A 16,984-nucleotide genomic window follows, 5' to 3' on the forward strand; every position below is an offset into this window, starting at 1 on the left:
GTTTAGAACGGGAGAGGAGCGATGCTGATTTTGGATTGGAACAGGAGAGGAGCGGCGGTGGTTTAAGAGGAGAAGAGCGGCGCTGGTCTTGGAAGTATTTTTTTTTGCGTATTTTGGGTCAAAGTTTGACCATGTACTGTATTTGACAATGCATGTCACCAAAAATTGTATCGTTTTGTTCGTATCTGAATGTACTTTCAAATTATATTATTTTTGCAACGTATAACATATATTTTATTTGCGAAAATCATGGTCAATTACGAACCAGAATAAAAGGGAGACTAGTTAATGTGGGGTCGCTTTCTTAATTGAAGGGTAAATTGATTTTGATTTTGATCCAGTCACAGCGCGCCGGCCCTCTCGTCCAACCCTAAATCGCTGCCGCACGCTCCTCTCCCTCTTCTCCATTGCCAAACCAGCTCCTCTCCTCTCCATCATCTCCATTCCAAAACCACCGTCTCGCCTCTCCCTCTTCTCCATTGCAAAACCACCTCCTCTCTCCTCGGACGAGGATCCCCTGACGTTGCCCATCCTGCCATTGAAACACTGACACATGGGTCCCACCAAGCGCGGGGCCCACCTGTCAACGACGGAAAGGCAGGGGAACCTCTCCTCTCCATCATCTCCATTCCAAAACCACCGCCTCGCCTCTCCCTCTTCTCTATTGCAAGACCACCGTCTCTCCTGCCATCTTCGAAAGCTAGCACTGGCCCACTCAGAAGGACATCTATGGAGGGGATGCAGCAGCAAATCAGGCAGATCGCCGGCGGCGACCTGGAAAAGTTAGCCAGGTTGAAGGAGATCCTTACTTGGTTTGACAATGAGTTGGAGATTTTGAGAACGGCGAGGGCCATGTGGCAATGTATGCGAAAGAGCGAGACGACGGCGATGTACTCCTCGGCGGCAGTCACGCCGCAATCCTTCGAGTTCATCGAGTATATCCTCTGGGCGATGGAGCAGACAGATTCGCCCGAGGCAAAAGTCAGGCGGAGGTGGTGGGCGTACAGGTCGAAGGTCGAGCACCCAGAGGATAACAAATCCATCAAGTACGGTGTGCCGTTCGTGAGGGTGCAGTGCCATCCGAAGCCACAAGAGTATTCGTTCTCCCACTGCAAGAGGAGGCCGGATGGCGCGACGTCGCTTCCCCGCCGTTCTCCACGGTTCCCTCAATGCTCGCCTTGTTTCAACGGTGTCGGTAGGGTTTAAGGTAAGCTTCGCACTAACCTAATCTTCCATCTGCTCATGCTTACAATCAGTGTGACAACTAATAAAAATCATGCTTATAGTCAGTCTCCGAGTACTAAACCAATCACCCTAAAATAGCTCTGGACCTTTGGGTCAAAGTTCTGACACTGTGTACAAATAAAGAAAAATAGATTGGTGCTTCTTTCAGAAAAGAGTACACCCCTAGAAAACTGCTAATATAAGCTACTAGTATTTTTTTAAGTCTAAGCTACTAGTATTTGGTTAGAGGATTTGCTGCCGAGAAAGATCCGTCCACAGTGAGCGCCACACATCCCACTGATGGTGGTGGATGCCAATGCTTAGATGGAGCAGGGTTGGTCTTGATAATTTTTACTTGGCACCTCGCACTCTCCATATATGTCGGTTCCATCCGTACATTTGTGCAGTTCCACCAAAATGCAGCTGAATAACCCTGTTTGCACAGATAATGAAAAGGCCTGATTAGATTATAGTGGCACTAGTTGATGAAACATACACTAATAAACAGAAGAAAATATTACATCAAACTGGAAATCGACCCAAGTCTCCCCGATACACCTTCTGCCAGTGATGAACATCAGTGTACAACGGTAGTACAAGGAGGGGCCTTGAGACATTCAAATCTCTATTTTTGTGCAGAGCAACTAAAATTAAGCACCCCAGTTTGCAGAAACGCTTAAACATTAGCAATGGGACTAGTTGATGAAACATACATTAACAAAGAGAAGCACTTTCTTTATCTACATTGGAAATGAAATGATAGAGAGGACACTCCCTCTATTTTCAGTTGGTATAGTACTACCACTCGTTTCTTGACATTAACAAAGAGAAGCACTTTCTTTATCTTTTAGTTGGTATAGTACTACCACTCGTTTCTTGACATTATATACGTACAATATATATGGCTAACATCATAGAGCCAGCAGTTTAGTTGTCAAAGAATTTCAGGGTGCTTAGTTTTGTCAACGAATTCTAGGGTGCTTAGTTTTATTTGAGGGGTGTGTTGTGCTGGACACCATTAACTTATCATTGTGAGAATCGGCTTATTTTTCTCATGTAACATGGTCAACGGGGTTTGACGTGAAAATAACAATGTCTAATGGCATTTCTGAGCAAACATCTACCTTAACGATGGCATTTTTTAGATATCTAATTGCATTTTGAGCAGGCATCTCACGGATCGATGGCATTTTTTGAGTAGTTGTAACTTCTAATGGCAAAACTAATTTCTTTATTTCTTTATACCTTTGTGTGCGAAACAATATACGCTGCCTCCCGCCAGATTTTATTTACAGAGGCAACATAGAACTATATGAGTTCCCTGTTAAATTTTGGAATTATTCCTGGTTCTTTTGGCCTTTTTTATACATTAATTGAGTTTTTGGTCATTTAATGTGCATAATTCAAATTTGAACTACAAGCACATGCTCCCGTGCACCAAAGTTGACTGAAAAATCAAATGTGTGTCCTCGGGTGAATTTCTAGGTCCCATGCAAGAAATGGGAATGAAATTCAAACATCTGGGCATCGTGGTTCGGCCGAGAACATTGAGAAGCTTGGTTTTAAAATTCTTGTAAATCCAAAACACACCTGAAAATCATGAAACTTGGCATGGTGTCATGTCATGGTACTACCATGCTGTGGTAAAAAAATTGCAGAATAGGAACAAGTTTTGGTATAAGTTTCTTGCAAACCGGAGCTTCTCTCAAGAAGGCTCGTGGTTCTGAGAGGGAACGTGTCACCTTTGTGTGCATAATTTAAATACAAGCACATGCTCTAGTGCACCAAAGCTGGTTGAAAAATCACATGTGTGTCCTCGGGTAAATTTCTAGGTCCCATGCCAGAAATGGGAATGAAATTCAAACATCTGGGCGTCATGGCTCGGCTGGAAACATTGAGAAACTTGGTTTTGTAATTCTTCTAAATCCGAAACACGCATGAAAATCATGAAACTTGGCTTGGTGCCATGACATGGTACCAACATGTTCTGGTAATTTTGCTATCCGATTTGCGAAGGCGCACACATTAACAATCAAAAAGTCATTTTGGAACAAGTGTTGTCACATTACAATCGGAAACACAAGTATTATTGAAACCGTGGGCGTTCTATTTACCATTTACGTGTCGCCACGCGTCCCCTTTTTATATTAGCTAGGAGGCGCCGTGCAGGGTAGCTATTTGACTACGAGAGGCGTGCGATTAGACCCCTGCGCGTGCTTATCGGGAGGAGAGCCCTTTGACCTCCATCTGCCGTTCACCTCTCTCCCAAGGTCTCCATTAATGGCGCCCGAGCCTCTGTTTAATGGCATGGCAATGTCTCACTCGACTGAGATTTAAGAGAGAAGAAAGAAAATCTGAAAAGAAAATTTTGCAGATCTTGATGTAAGATCTGACGGACCTATATAGCATCTACTGCGACTTATAGCAAGACTGATGAATATATATAAGGACGACGAGAGTGGATAATAATTGTCTTACATAATTAGGAAGATAATTGAAAAAGCCACATGCGGCTATGCCCGAAATACACAAGGCCAAAAGATCCTCTTTCATCAGTTTCATGTCGGTAATACGCTGCTTGGCAGCATCCATGGATTCCTCCACCAGCCTGTTGCACTCGATGCGGAGCATGGCATTATCGTCCACAAGTTTCATGATGATGACGCCCGTCCTCTTTAACACGGCAGCGGTCTCCTCCTCCTGCTTCGCGCTTCCGGCGATCTTCGCCCTCAGCAGGTCGCGCTCGCCCCGGAGCTTCGCATTGCCCTCCCCTAGTTGCCGGATGACGCCGGTAGCCTCGTCCTGCATCCTCGCCCAGCCGGAGATCTGATCCATCTGGCTATGGACTATTGCATGCATGCGCCTGTAAGAGTCCTCGCCTGCTCGCGAGAAATTTTCCCAGGCTGCCGCGACGCGGCGGAACCTCCCTACTGCTTCGGCGGCGCGGCGGGACATCTCTGCTGCTTCCATGGCGTGGCCGGACCAGTCTGCTACATCGACGGTGCGGCGGGACCTCCGTGCTGCTTCGGCGGCGCGGCGGGACCTCTGTGCTGCTACTGCTGCGCGGCTGGACATGTCGGATGCTTTCGCGGCAAGGCGGGACATCTCTCGTGCTTCCTCTTCCATGCTCACCTCTCCCTGGAGGAAATCTCTCGACCCAGGACTCACGCAGGCTATGGCTTGATTGACTTGATTGTTTTTTGTGGATGAGGAGTTGAGGAGGAATGTGCAGTCATCTTAGCATAGTAGTATTTATAACCGAGTACTACTAATACGCTCCTAAGTGGGAAACCGTTTAGGTTGTCATCGGTGCACTAGTAGAAAAAGGGCCTTTTGTCCCGGTTTATAAGGGCCTTTAGTCCCGGTTCTGGAACCGGGACTAAAGGGTCGTTACTAAAGCCTCCCCCTTTAGTCCCGGTTGTTACACGAACCGGGACTAAAGGTCGTCCACGTGGCCGCAGCCTGGAGCTCCACCTTTAGTCCCGGTTGGTAACACCAACCGGGACTAAAGAAGATTTTATGAATTTTTTTTCAAATTTTTTTTTGAATTTTTTTTATTTTCAAATTTCTGAATTTTTTTAACCTCTAATCTCTAATCACCACCCCTCATCACTCCTCAATTTAACCACTAATCTCTAATCACCCCTCATCATTCCAAATCATCTAACTTACTGGACGGTCACCCATCCTCTCACTACTCCAGCCTGAGCACGGTTAACTTCCGGGTTCTATTCTCCCAAATTTCCAAGTCTGCACTTGTTGTTTTCCTGACAATAGTAAGATGTCAGTCCTATTAACCCTCAGGAATTTAGCTTGAGCATGAAGTCACACATTTCACTGTTTGAGTTTGAAACTATTGTTTTAAAAAACAATAATTATTTAGTAACACTAATATTTCTTGAATAAGTAGTTTGACCACAGTTTGACCAGATTTTGACCACAGTTTGACCAGATTTGACCAAAATTCAAAAAAACTGAAATAATTATTTAGTAACACTAATATTTCTTGAATAATTAGTTTGACCATTGTTTGACCACAGTTTGACCAGATTTGACCAAAATTCAAACAACTGAAATAATTATTTAGTAACACTAATATTCTTGAATAATTATTTAGTAACACTAATACTTCTTGAATAAGTAGTTTGACCATAGTTTGACCAGATTTAACAAAAATTCAAAAACAACAGAAATTTGAGCATAACTTTTTTCCTTTTAGAATTTGAGGATTCTAAAAATTTGCAAACAGGCCGTAGGCTGTCAAAATCGGATGCGGATTTTCGTGCTGAACAGTTTTATATTATACGTTTTTTCTGACATCTTATGCAAAAGTTATAGCCGTTTTACATGTCCAAATTTAAGTTTTTAAATTTTCCTAACTAGTACATGTAGTAACATAACTACATGTGGAAGGATTTTAATTTTTGAAGTTTTTATCATTATCTTTTGCTTTTTACAAAACCGAAAAGGCGAACCATGGCGGGGGGGGGGGGGGGGTAGAGTTTGAAAATGAGCCCTTTAGTCCCGGTTTGAGACACGAACCGGGACTAAAGGTCCAATCTTTAGTCCCGGTTTGAGACACAAACCGGGACTAAAGGGCATCGCACCCTTTAGTCCCGGTTCGTGTCTCAAACCGGGACTAAAGGGCTCAGGTGAACCGGGACTAATGCCTTAGCCGCACGAACCGGGACCAATGCTCACATTAGTCCCGGTTCGTGACTGAACTAGGCCTAATGTTAATATTGCCCTGTGACCAAAGCCCTGTTTTCTACTAGTGGTGTGAACATGTTTGCAATTAAATATAGCGTGGTAGTAGTAGTAATTTGGAATGCGACGAGACGCGCTCAAAATTTATTGACGGTTCTAGTTTCGAAGTGTGTCGGCGTTCTGGGAACGGGGGTCCCCAGACTTGCCTGCCTGCGGCCCACAGCGTGGCTGGGCTAGCAGGCCGTACGGCCCATCTTCGTCAACAAGGCATCCAAGACCCTCACGAGGGTCCAAGCCTCGCGAGGCGGACGACGTAAGACCTCCTCTGGAGTAGCCTAGTTAGGCAGGCTCACGAGGAGCGGAGAGATCAAGGCGGGGCAAACCTCACGAGGCCCTCAGGACGTGAGCCATGACGCATCACACCAGGCGGGCGCCAGGCGGGCGCCAGCGCGCACAGCGTCCTTGTTTCCTCTTTGGTGCTAAGGAGGCCAGCGCAGGCGAAGAGTACCGAGGCATCAGGCAAAGGTTGCTATATTGGTGCAACGAGACCAAGACCAGGAGGACGGCGAGACAGAGGTCATCGTGGAGCCCAAGACAGCGTCACCACCAGAGCTTTCGCAGGCGAAGACCGCTTTTGTCAGGATAGCTTGTACTAGCTGTCCCCCTTCAAATTTGCCCGCCGTTGTTGGCTCCCTTCCCGCTCGATATTTGGGAAGAGGACCAGGGCCTATATAAGTAGAGCTAGCCACCATAGTAGAGGCATCTCATCTTAGCTTGACCCAACCCGATCGAATCCTCACGCCACAAGTTCATACGCACAAGAACACCTCAACCTCAGGAGGCTGTTCTTCCCATGTACTGTTAATCATCAGCCCAAGAGGCAATCCACCACAACCACAGTGGAGTAGGGTATTACGCCACAACGGTGGCCCGAACCAGTATAAACCTCGTGTCTTTCTGTGTTGCGAGTTGGTCGAGTTTCTCCGTGAGATCCTACCGAGCTAGGGCGTAGATCGGTAGGAGGGAAAGACTTCGCGCGCACCCCATTGTTAGAACCTTAAGGGTTTGCCGGAACCCCACATCTGACATTTGGCGCGCCAGGTAGGGGGGCGCCGGAGCTCCTCTTCACCGACTTGCGCCCCTCGCTGCCGCTCTTCGCCCCCATGACCGGCACCCCGCCATTCACCTCCGAGGCCGACACCAGCAGCAGGGAGTCTGGGTACCGAGCCCTGGCCCCCGCCCTACAGCAAGTGCAGTGGCCAACCAAGTTCAAGCAGGAGATGCCGCCGCGTTACGACGGTGTGGCAGATCTGGTGCTATTCCTGCTGGCATAAGAGGAGGCCGTCCTTGAAGCCGGAGACGACGACAAGATCATGGCCAACTGGTTCCCCATGGCCCTCGCCGGCGAGCCGCGCGCCTGGCTGCTCCACCTCCCAGGATCCACGGTGGCATCCTGGGAGGAACTCCGCAACCTCTTCACCACGCGCTATGCGGTGCCGGCGCACCACACGGTCGCGGCGCTGTTGGGTGGGTCTCAAGCGCCGCCTTCAGATCGCCACGTCAAGCCCTTCTTCTGTCAGATTGGGGCAGCTTCCAAGCGCCCGGGGGCTCCGCCAGGTTGGGCTGCCCCAGAGGCTGACCTCACCTTCGGCTCAGAAGACCACCTCGGTTCCACCGCTGGCTCGGGCATGCTCCCAATGCTCTGCACGCCCACCATCTGCAACGTGGCCGTCACCAAGACCCTCATCGACGGCGGTGCCGGCCTAAACTTGCTCTCCGTAGAAGCCTTCAGCCTTCTCCACGTGCCGCCCGAGCGGCTCAACCTCAGCAAGCCCTTTTCGGGAGTGGGTGGTGGAGCTGCCCACTCTCTGGGGCAGATCCACCTCCCTCTCACCTTCGGCACACGCGACAACTACCGCACTAAGCTGGTGGACTTCGACATCGCCCGCATCGGTCTCCCGTACAATGCTATCCTCGGGTACCCGGCTCTCGCTCAGTTCATGGCGGCGACTCACGCGGCCTATAACCTCATGAAGATGCCTGGGTGCAAGGGTGCACTCACCATCAAGGGGGACACTAAGGAGGCCGTGACGGCGCTCAGGCTCGGCTTCAAGGCCGCGGCAGCAGCACAGCCAGCCAGCACCGGTACGCCTGAGGCTAAGGAGACCGCGCCCGGCAAGAAGAAGCAGCTGTTCACCCAAGACAAGGCGGAGAACAAGCAGGTGCCGGTCAACGAGGATAGGTCTTTAGGAGCTACTTTCACCATAGGAACTGGCCTTGACCCGAGGCAAGAAAAAGCTCTCGTGAGGTTTTTGCGCGCGAACAAGGAGATATTCGCGTGGGAGCCCAATCAGCTGGTAGGGGTCCCGAGAGAGGTGATCCAGTATCATCTAAGGGTATGCCCCAACATACGCCCCGTGAAGCAGCGGGCAAGATGGCAGTCCACTGAGAAGCAGGCCTTCATCGTCCAAGAGACGCGCAAGCTGGAGGCAGCAGGTACCATCCGAGAGGTTTGATACCCCGAATGGCTAGCGAACCCTGTCGTGGTACCGAAGAAAGGCGCGAAGGAACGGATGTGCGTCGACTTCACCAACCTTAACAAAGCTTGCCCCCAAGATCCGTTCCCACTCCCACGCATCGATCAGATCATCAAATCCACCGCCGAGTGCGACTTGCTATGTTTCCTGGATGCATTCTCAGGATACCACCAAATCAAGATGGCGGTGGAGGATGTGGAGAAGACAGCCTTCCTGACACCATGCGGGGTGTACTGTTACACCTGCAGGCCTTTCAGGCTGCGCAACGCGGGTGCCACCTTTCAGCGGTTGATGCACATCGCCTTGGGGCGGCAGCTCGGCATAAACACAGAGGCCTATGTTGATGACATAGTAGTCAAATCTCGCGAAGCGAGGACATTGATTCAGGATTTGGAGGAGACCTTCGAGAGCTTGCGCCAAGTGAACTTGAGTCTTAACCCGGAGAAGTGCGTGTTCAGTGTCCCCTCCGGCAAGCTACTGGGTTTCCTCGTATCCCACACAGGGATCGAGGCGAACCCGGAGAAGATCAAGGCCATCTGTCGGAGTAAATAGCCACGGGTAGCCTAACCGACTGCCCCTGGCTCTTCAAAAAATTATCAGGCCGTTTGGGCCTTCAAGCATTTCAAGCATTGGGCCGCCTTCCCTGGCCGGCTACCTCTGAAGCCGACTCTCAGAAGGCGACCCAGCCTCAACAACCTCCCCCCAAGATAACCACGGGGTGGCCGACTCCAGGAAGCCGGCCATAGAGGACGCCGACTCCCCAGAGCCGGCCACGAAGAACGCCGACTCCAAGAAGCCGGCCAAGACTGCACCCACCAAAACTACACCCACATAACGGTAACAAGACGGGGTGTGGCCACAGTGCGGCCCACTACCCCCGAAGCCCGAGGCAGGCATGGCCACAGGACGCCGTACGGGTCGGCCATCTCCCGTCCGGCTCGGCACTGTAGCCATGCTGGCCTCAACGTCACCCACGGCAGACGCCAGTACGGCCCACGGGCGGCGGGCCCCTTTAGCCAAAGAGAGGCGCGAAGGCGGCCCGGCCTCCCATAGTCGGCCAAGGGCGTAGCCGGCCCCCAGAAGCCGGCTACCCCTTCCGTCGAAGCATGTGGCACATTAAGGAGACAAGACGAGGTAAGGCTACAGTGAGAGCCCTCGAGGCGGCACTCTGTAGCCACGCTTACCTCGACGAAGCCCTCGTCATCAGGGACGAGGCTACAGTAAGCAGCCGCCGACAAGACCCTAGGCAGTGGGGCCGGCCTGTCGACCAAGAGGCCGGCAGTCGGCGGGACCCACCAGTCGGCGGGCCCCAGCGGCCGGCGGAGAAGCCGGCGAGCGCAGACACTGACGACTGGGACCAGCACCCAGCCGGATTACAATTATACCCCCGGGGGTAGGCCTATATAAACCCCCCGGGGCACCCATGCAAAGGGTTGGCTTCTTAGAGTTACACACACACCATAGAGAGAGGGAAGTGAGAGCTAGCCTTGCTCTACTTCTCCCTTGAACCCAACAGCTCTAGGAGCAATTGTAGCTACTCTTTCCGATCTAGTGATCATGCGGAGACCCCGCAGAGCAGGGCTAGGGGTGTTATCTCCCCGGAGAGCCCCGAACCTGGGTAAGATTCGCCGGCGTGCATGTCTTCGCCTCATCCTGTTTCCAGGCACCGGCGACGTCTTACTGGCACCCACTATGATAAGCCACCCGTTGGCATATGTCGCACCTACCACCCGACATTTGGCACCCACCATGGGGCCAGGTGCACCGTCGTCCGGAGACCAGTTCTGGACGGGAACCCTCTTCCTCCCCCGTGAGCGCAGCCAGCCTGCTGCGCCCGATGGCGTTTGCCTCGACGCGCTGCAAGGCGTCGAAGACACCTGCGCGGCGAGCTGCCTCGCCAATATTCTCGGCGAGACTCGCATCTCCGACGAGCCCGCGTCCGACGCGGGCACGGACTACCCCGAGAGCCGCCTCGTCAGCCTCCTCGATCAGCTTCACGTCTCCACCGACCCGATGCTCGTCGACTCCGACACGGCATCGCTCGACGCCTACCCCTCCGACGTGGTGGTCTTTGACGATCCTCTCCCTCGAGCTGACAGTGGCAGCAGCGCTGTCACCGAAGTGTTCGTCATCAGCCACGTCGCCAACTCGGGCGAGAACGCCCACGACGCCCTGCAAGCGGTGATGCACGACCTCTCCGTCCCCATCCCGGCCGACGCCGACGCCGAGACCCTGGAGGCACGTCGCCTTGCCCTCGTCGCGGAGGGCCAGAAGATAGCCTCTATGAGACGCCTCACCGAGGCCCACCAGCGCGAAGTCGACCGCGCCGCCTTCGATACGCCGCAGCCTAGCGGGCCGAGCCGAGCCGGCTTCGTCCAGACGCCACCCCGCTCGAGAATCTGCGAGCCGCTCAGGCGGCCGCCGAAGAGCTGAATGGGCTGGGAGCCGACGAGCTCCCCTACATGACAAGACGGATCCAGCAGCTGATCGACGCGGCTGCAGAACGGCATGAAGCCGGCGCCCGCGCCGATAGTCACCCCCCGCGCCGGGAGCATGCCGCGACGTCCCGCTCGCCGACTGCGAGCAGCGCCCGCCAGAGGAAAGACAAGGATCCGGCTGCCAGCCGCAGCCGGACTCGTATCACCATCGAGCGCGACGCGGAAGGCCGCCCTCGAGCGGTGGAGCGCCAAGGAAACCTGCCTCCTCCCCCGCCTCGAAGAGAGAGACGTCTCACCCCGCCGCCCGTCACGCACCCAACTCTTGGTGACCGACTAGGCCGCCGAGATGGAGTCGGCGAGAACGACGCCCGCCACCGGATCGACCGCCTTGCTCGATCCCTGGCGTTAGAAGAAGAAGACGATGTCGTCCCGCCATGCTTTGGCCCCCGCATCCGCGACGAGCCCTTCCCCAAAGGGTTCTCGCTCCCCAGAGACACACCCAAGTACAACGGCTCCGTGAAGCCGGAAGATTGGCTCATCAACTACTCCACTGCTGTCAGCATAGCCAACGGCAATCGGCGCGTGGCCGTGAAGTACGTCCCCCTCATGCTGCAAGGCACGGCGCGCACCTGGCTCAACAGCCTCAAGCCCTACAGCATCAACAGCTGGCTGGACTTCACGGAAGTCTTCGTCCGCAACTTCACCAGGACATACAAGCGGCCTCCCAAGCCTCGCTAGCTCTCCCTATGCGTCCAAGGGCCCAACGAGTCAACCCGCGACTACCTCACGCGGTGGGTCGAGCTCCGCAACTCCTGCGAGGGAGTGCACGAGGTTCAGGCCATCGAGTACTTCACCGCCGGGTGCCGAGAGGGCACCCTCCTCAAGCATCGACTCCTCTGCGACGAGCCGGCTACCCTCGACGAACTCCTGATCATCGCAGACAAGTACGCCACGGCCGACTCCTCAATGAAGACCGAGCTTCGAGTAGACGCCTCTGGGAAGGTGATTGCTCCGGCTCCCAAGACGCCGGCCAGCGACTCCAATCGGCGCCCCTACCAGAACGATCACAAGCACAAGGCCCCCATGCCGACTTCCACCAGTTGGCAGGTGGCCACAGTTGAAGATGAGCAGCCCGAAGAGCGGCCCGCTCCCAAGAAGAAGGGTGGCAGGCCGGGTTGGCAGCCGGCTTTCTCTTACGAGCAGAATCTCGACGCCCCCTGCAAGTTCCACAGCGGCGCGAAGCCGTCCAACCACACGACCCGAAAATGCCACTGGCTCACGCGAATCTCCAAGGGCGAAGGGTTGTTGCCGCCTCCGCCTCCCGGCCCGCCGCCTCCAGCCCCCCAGCAGCCGGCGGCTCGGCCGGCAGTCGGAGCCATCCAAGACGAGTTCCCTGAAGAGCACGCGGCCTACGTCGTCTTCACCAGCCAAGCCGATGACAAGCGTAGTCGGCGCCGTCAGCATCAAGAGGTCAACGCAGTCGCCTCTAGTGCCTCCGAGTTCATGCACTGGTCAGTGAAGCCATTCAGCTGGAGCCAGGCCGACCACCCAGAGGTGATGCCATCCCCTGGCTCCTATGCACTGGTCCTGGATGTCACCCTCGCGACGCAGAGGCGAGCCGCCCGATTCTCCCGCGTCCTGATAGATGGCGGAAGCAGTATCAATATACTGTACCGCGATACCATGGAAAAGCTGAAAATCATGGCAAAGCAGCTTGCGCCAAGCCGGACCGTGTTCCATGGCATCGTCCCCGGCTTGTCTTGCTCCCCGATCGGCAAGATCAAGATGGATGTTCTCTTTGGAGACAAAGATCATTTTCGCCGAGAGGGGATCTGGTTCGAAGTAGTGGATCTGGAGAGCCCCTACCATGCTTTGCTTGGCCGACCTGCTCTGGCAAAGTTCATGGTTGTGCCCCACTACGCATACCTGAAGATGAAGATGCCGAGCTCGAAGGGGATCATCACGGTAGCCGGCGATTACAAGAAGTCCATCGAGTGTGCCATGGCCAGTAGCTGGCTGGCCGAGTCCCTCGTAGTGGCAGAAGAGAAGAAGATGCTGGAGCGGGTTGTGGCCTTGGCCGGCAAGCAGCCGGCCCTGTCCCCCAACCCCAAAGATTGTGATGCGGAGTGCTCTTTCCAGCCGGCCAAGGAGACGAAGAAGATACCTCTGGACCTGGAGAATCCGGAGAGGTTTGCCGTCATTGGGGCGAACTTGGATAGTAAATAGGAAGGCGAGCTCGTCGACTTCCTCCGTGAGAATCGAGACATTTTTACATGGTCCCCAAAGGACATGCCGGGTGTCTCGAAGGATTTCGCCGAGCACAAATTACATGTCCGAGCTGACGCGAAGCCAGTCAAACAGCCCCTCCGCCGACTGTCAGAAGAGAAGCGAAGAATCGTAGGAGAAGAGATAGCCCGGCTCCTCGCCGCTGGCTTTATCATGGAAGTGTTTTTTCCAGAGTGGCTTGCCAACCCAGTTCTTGTATTGAAGAAGAATAACAAGTGGCGTATGTGTATAGACTACACCGGCCTGAACAAGGCCTGCCCCAGGGATCCGTTTGCTTTGCCACGGATTGACCGAGTGATAGACTCCATGGCCGGATGCGAGCTGTTGAGTTTTCTGGATGCCTACTCAGGGTACCATCAGATCAAGTTGGACCCAGCAGACCGCCTGAAGACTGCCTTCATCACACCATTTGGAGCTTTCTGTTACCTGACTATGACATTCGGCTTGAGGAATGCCGGTGCCACTTTTGAGTGTTGCATGCAGAAATGCCTCCTGAAGCAACTCGGCAGAAATGCCCACGTCTACATAGACGACATTGTGGTGAAGACAGAGAAGCGCGGCACCCTGCTGGAAGACCTGAAAGAAACATTCGCCAACTTGCGCCGATTCCAAATCAAGCTCAATCCCGAGAAATGCGTGTTCGGAGTACCAGCCGGCCAGCTGCTAGGCTTCCTGGTCTCCGAACGCGGCATCGAGTGCAACCCTATGAAGATCAAGGCCATCGAGAGGATGGAGATTCCCACCAAATTGCGAGATGTGCAGAAGTTCACCGGGTGCTTGGCCTCCCTAAACCGCTTTATCAGCCGACTAGGAGAGAAGGCTCTCCCCCTGTACCGACTCATGAAGAAGTCCACTCACTTCGAGTGGAATGACCAAGCCGACAAAGCCTTCCATGAGTTGAAGAAGATGCTGACTACTCCGCCTGTCCTGGCAGCGCCGACTGAGAAGGAGCCCATGCTCCTCTACTTTGCCGCGACTAGCCGAGTAGTCAGTACAGTTGTTGTGGTCCAGCGCCCGGAAGAAGGCCGAGCCCAGCTAGTTCAGAGGCCGGTGTACTACCTAAGCGAAGTGCTATCCAGCTCAAAGCAGAACTACCCACACTACCAGAAGATGTGCTATGGGGTGTACTTCGCCGCCAAGAAACTGAAGCCCTACTTCCAAGAGCATCCCATCACGGTCGTGTGCACCGCCCCGCTCGCCGAGATCATAGGCAGCCAGGATGCATCCGGCCGGGTGGCTAAGTGGGCCATTGCATTGGCACCATACACGATCTTCTACCAACCCCGCACCGCCATCAAGTCCCAAGCACTGGCCGACTTCCTCGTCGACTGGGCCGAGATCCAGTACCTACCGCCGGCTCCCGACTCTACCCATTGGCGGATGCACTTTGACGGGTCCAAGATGCGCACCGGCTTGGGAGCCGGCATCGTCCTCACCTCTCCCAAAGGCGACAACCTCAAGTACACGCTGCAGATCCACTTCACCGCCTCCAACAACGTGGCCGAGTACGAGGCGCTCGTACATGGGCTCCGGCTAGTCAAAGATCTCGGCATACGCCGGATCCTGTGTTACGGCGACTCAGACTTGGTGGTCCAGCAGTCGTCTGGCGACTGGGACGCCAAGGGCGCGAACATCGCGAGCTATCGATTCCTCGTCCAGCAGATCAGCGGGTACTTCGAAGGGTGCGAGTTCCTTCACGTGCCAAGGGCCGACAACGACCAAGCAGATGCCCTAGCACGGATCGGCTCCACCCGACAAGCCATACCGACTGGCGTCTCCCTCCAGCGCCTCCTCAAGCCGTCCATCAAGCCGTCTCCAGAGTCGGACTCTATCTTCGTACCGCCTGTGCCAGATGCAGCCGGATCCGACTGGAGGAACCCCACAGGCGGCACGGGGACTTCGACAACTGGCCCGGGGACTGCCGTAGTCGCACCCGGCCCGGGGACTTCAGAACCCGGCCCGGGGACTGCAGCAGTCGGCCCGGGGACTGCAGCAACACAAGAAGCGGTGGCCGATTCCAATTCCACGCCCCTCGACCCACCCACCCGAGTCATGGTGGTCGTCCTAACAGAAGAAGAAGTCACAGCTCCATCATGGGCCCAGCCCATCCTCAAGTTCCTAGTCAGCAGAGAGTTGCCGGCTGATGAGATCTCAGCAAGACTAGTGCAACGACGAGCCGCAGCATATGCAATAATCAACAGAGAGCTTGTCAAGCGCAGCGTCACTGGAGTCTTCCAGCGCTGTGTCGAGCCATAAAAAGGAGTGGTAATCCTCAAGGATATCCACCAAGGCGAATGCGGCCACCACACAGCCTCAAGATCACTTGTGGCCAAGGCTTTCCGCCATGGTTTCTTTTGGCCGACTGCCTTGGAAGATGCCAAAGAGATAGTCAAGAGCTGCAGGGGATGCCAAGTCTTTAGTTCCAAGCAACACCTTCCGGCTTCTGCACTCAAGACCATTCCCCTCACCTGGCCCTTTGCCGTCTGGGGACTGGACATGGTGGGCCCTTTCAAGACAGCCCGCGGCGGCTTGACACATCTACTTGTCACTGTGGACAAGTTCACAAAGTGGATCGAAGCGAAGCCGATCAAGAAGCTGAACGGGCCGACTGCCGTAACATTCATCACCGACATAACTACTCGGTACGGCGTACCGCACAGTATCATCACCGACAATGGCACAAACTTGCCAAAGGAGCACTGGCACGTTTCTGCGCGACGTAGGGCATCCGACTGGACTTAGCGTCCGTTGCCCACCCGGAGTCAAACGGCCAGGTCGAGCGAGCAAATGGACTCATCCTCTCCGGCATCAAGCCCCGACTGGTTGTGCCACTGGAGCGATCGGCCGGCTGCTGGCTCGATGAGCTGCCGGCTGTCCTCTGGAGTCTGCGTACTACCCCCAACAAGTCAACCGGCTTCACTCCATTCTTCCTTGTATATGGTGCCGAAGCTGTCATCCCAACAGATATCGAGTTCGACTCGGCTCGGGTCACCATGTACACGGAGGCGGAGGCCAAGGAGGCAAGAGAAGACGGCGTCGACCTACTAGAAGAAGGCCGGCTGTTAGTACTCAGCTGGTCCTCCATCTACCAGCAAGGGTTGCGCCGCTACCACAACCGCAATATCAAGCCAAGATCCTTCCAAGAGGGCGACCTTGTGCTCCGGCTGATCCAGCGAACAGCCGGCTAGCACAAGCTCTCGGCCCCTTCGGAAGGCCCCTTCGTCATCAGCAAGGCACTAGGCAACGACTCCTACTACTTGATTGACGCGCAAAAACCAAGAGTACGCAAGAGAGATGACTCCGGCAAAGAGTCGGAGCGACAATGGAACGCGAACCTCCTGAGAAGATTTTACAGTTGAAAGCAGTATGTATCATGCTACCCTTTTGTATTAAGTACGAACCAACAGGCCCCCCCGAACATTACTCGGGGACTGCCTTTATTTATCTATGAATGACGAGTGTCATATCCATGAATGTATTATTACATTTGATTTCTTGTCTGGCACCGGGTTCGACTAGTCGGCCCGGGGACTGGCCGCCTTGAGCTATATTAAAAGTTCTACCTGAAGTCAGACAAGTAGTGTGCCGGCTCCCGAGTCCTCTCTTGTTGAAAGTCGCAGCTCGAAGAGCTGACTGTCCGACTAGCAAGAGACAAGGCAGAAAGGATGTCCACACGAAAAACGGCTAAGGACTAACGAACTTATATAGCAAAAAGACGGCCTCCAACCACGCTTGCCGGCTGTCAGAACAGCCGGCTGGCCGGCTTCCTAAACACTTAGCTCTAATCCAACA

This window comes from Aegilops tauschii, chromosome 3, assembly GCF_002575655.3.
Source record: "Aegilops tauschii subsp. strangulata cultivar AL8/78 chromosome 3, Aet v6.0, whole genome shotgun sequence".
NCBI classification, from domain to species: Eukaryota; Viridiplantae; Streptophyta; class Magnoliopsida; order Poales; family Poaceae; genus Aegilops; species Aegilops tauschii.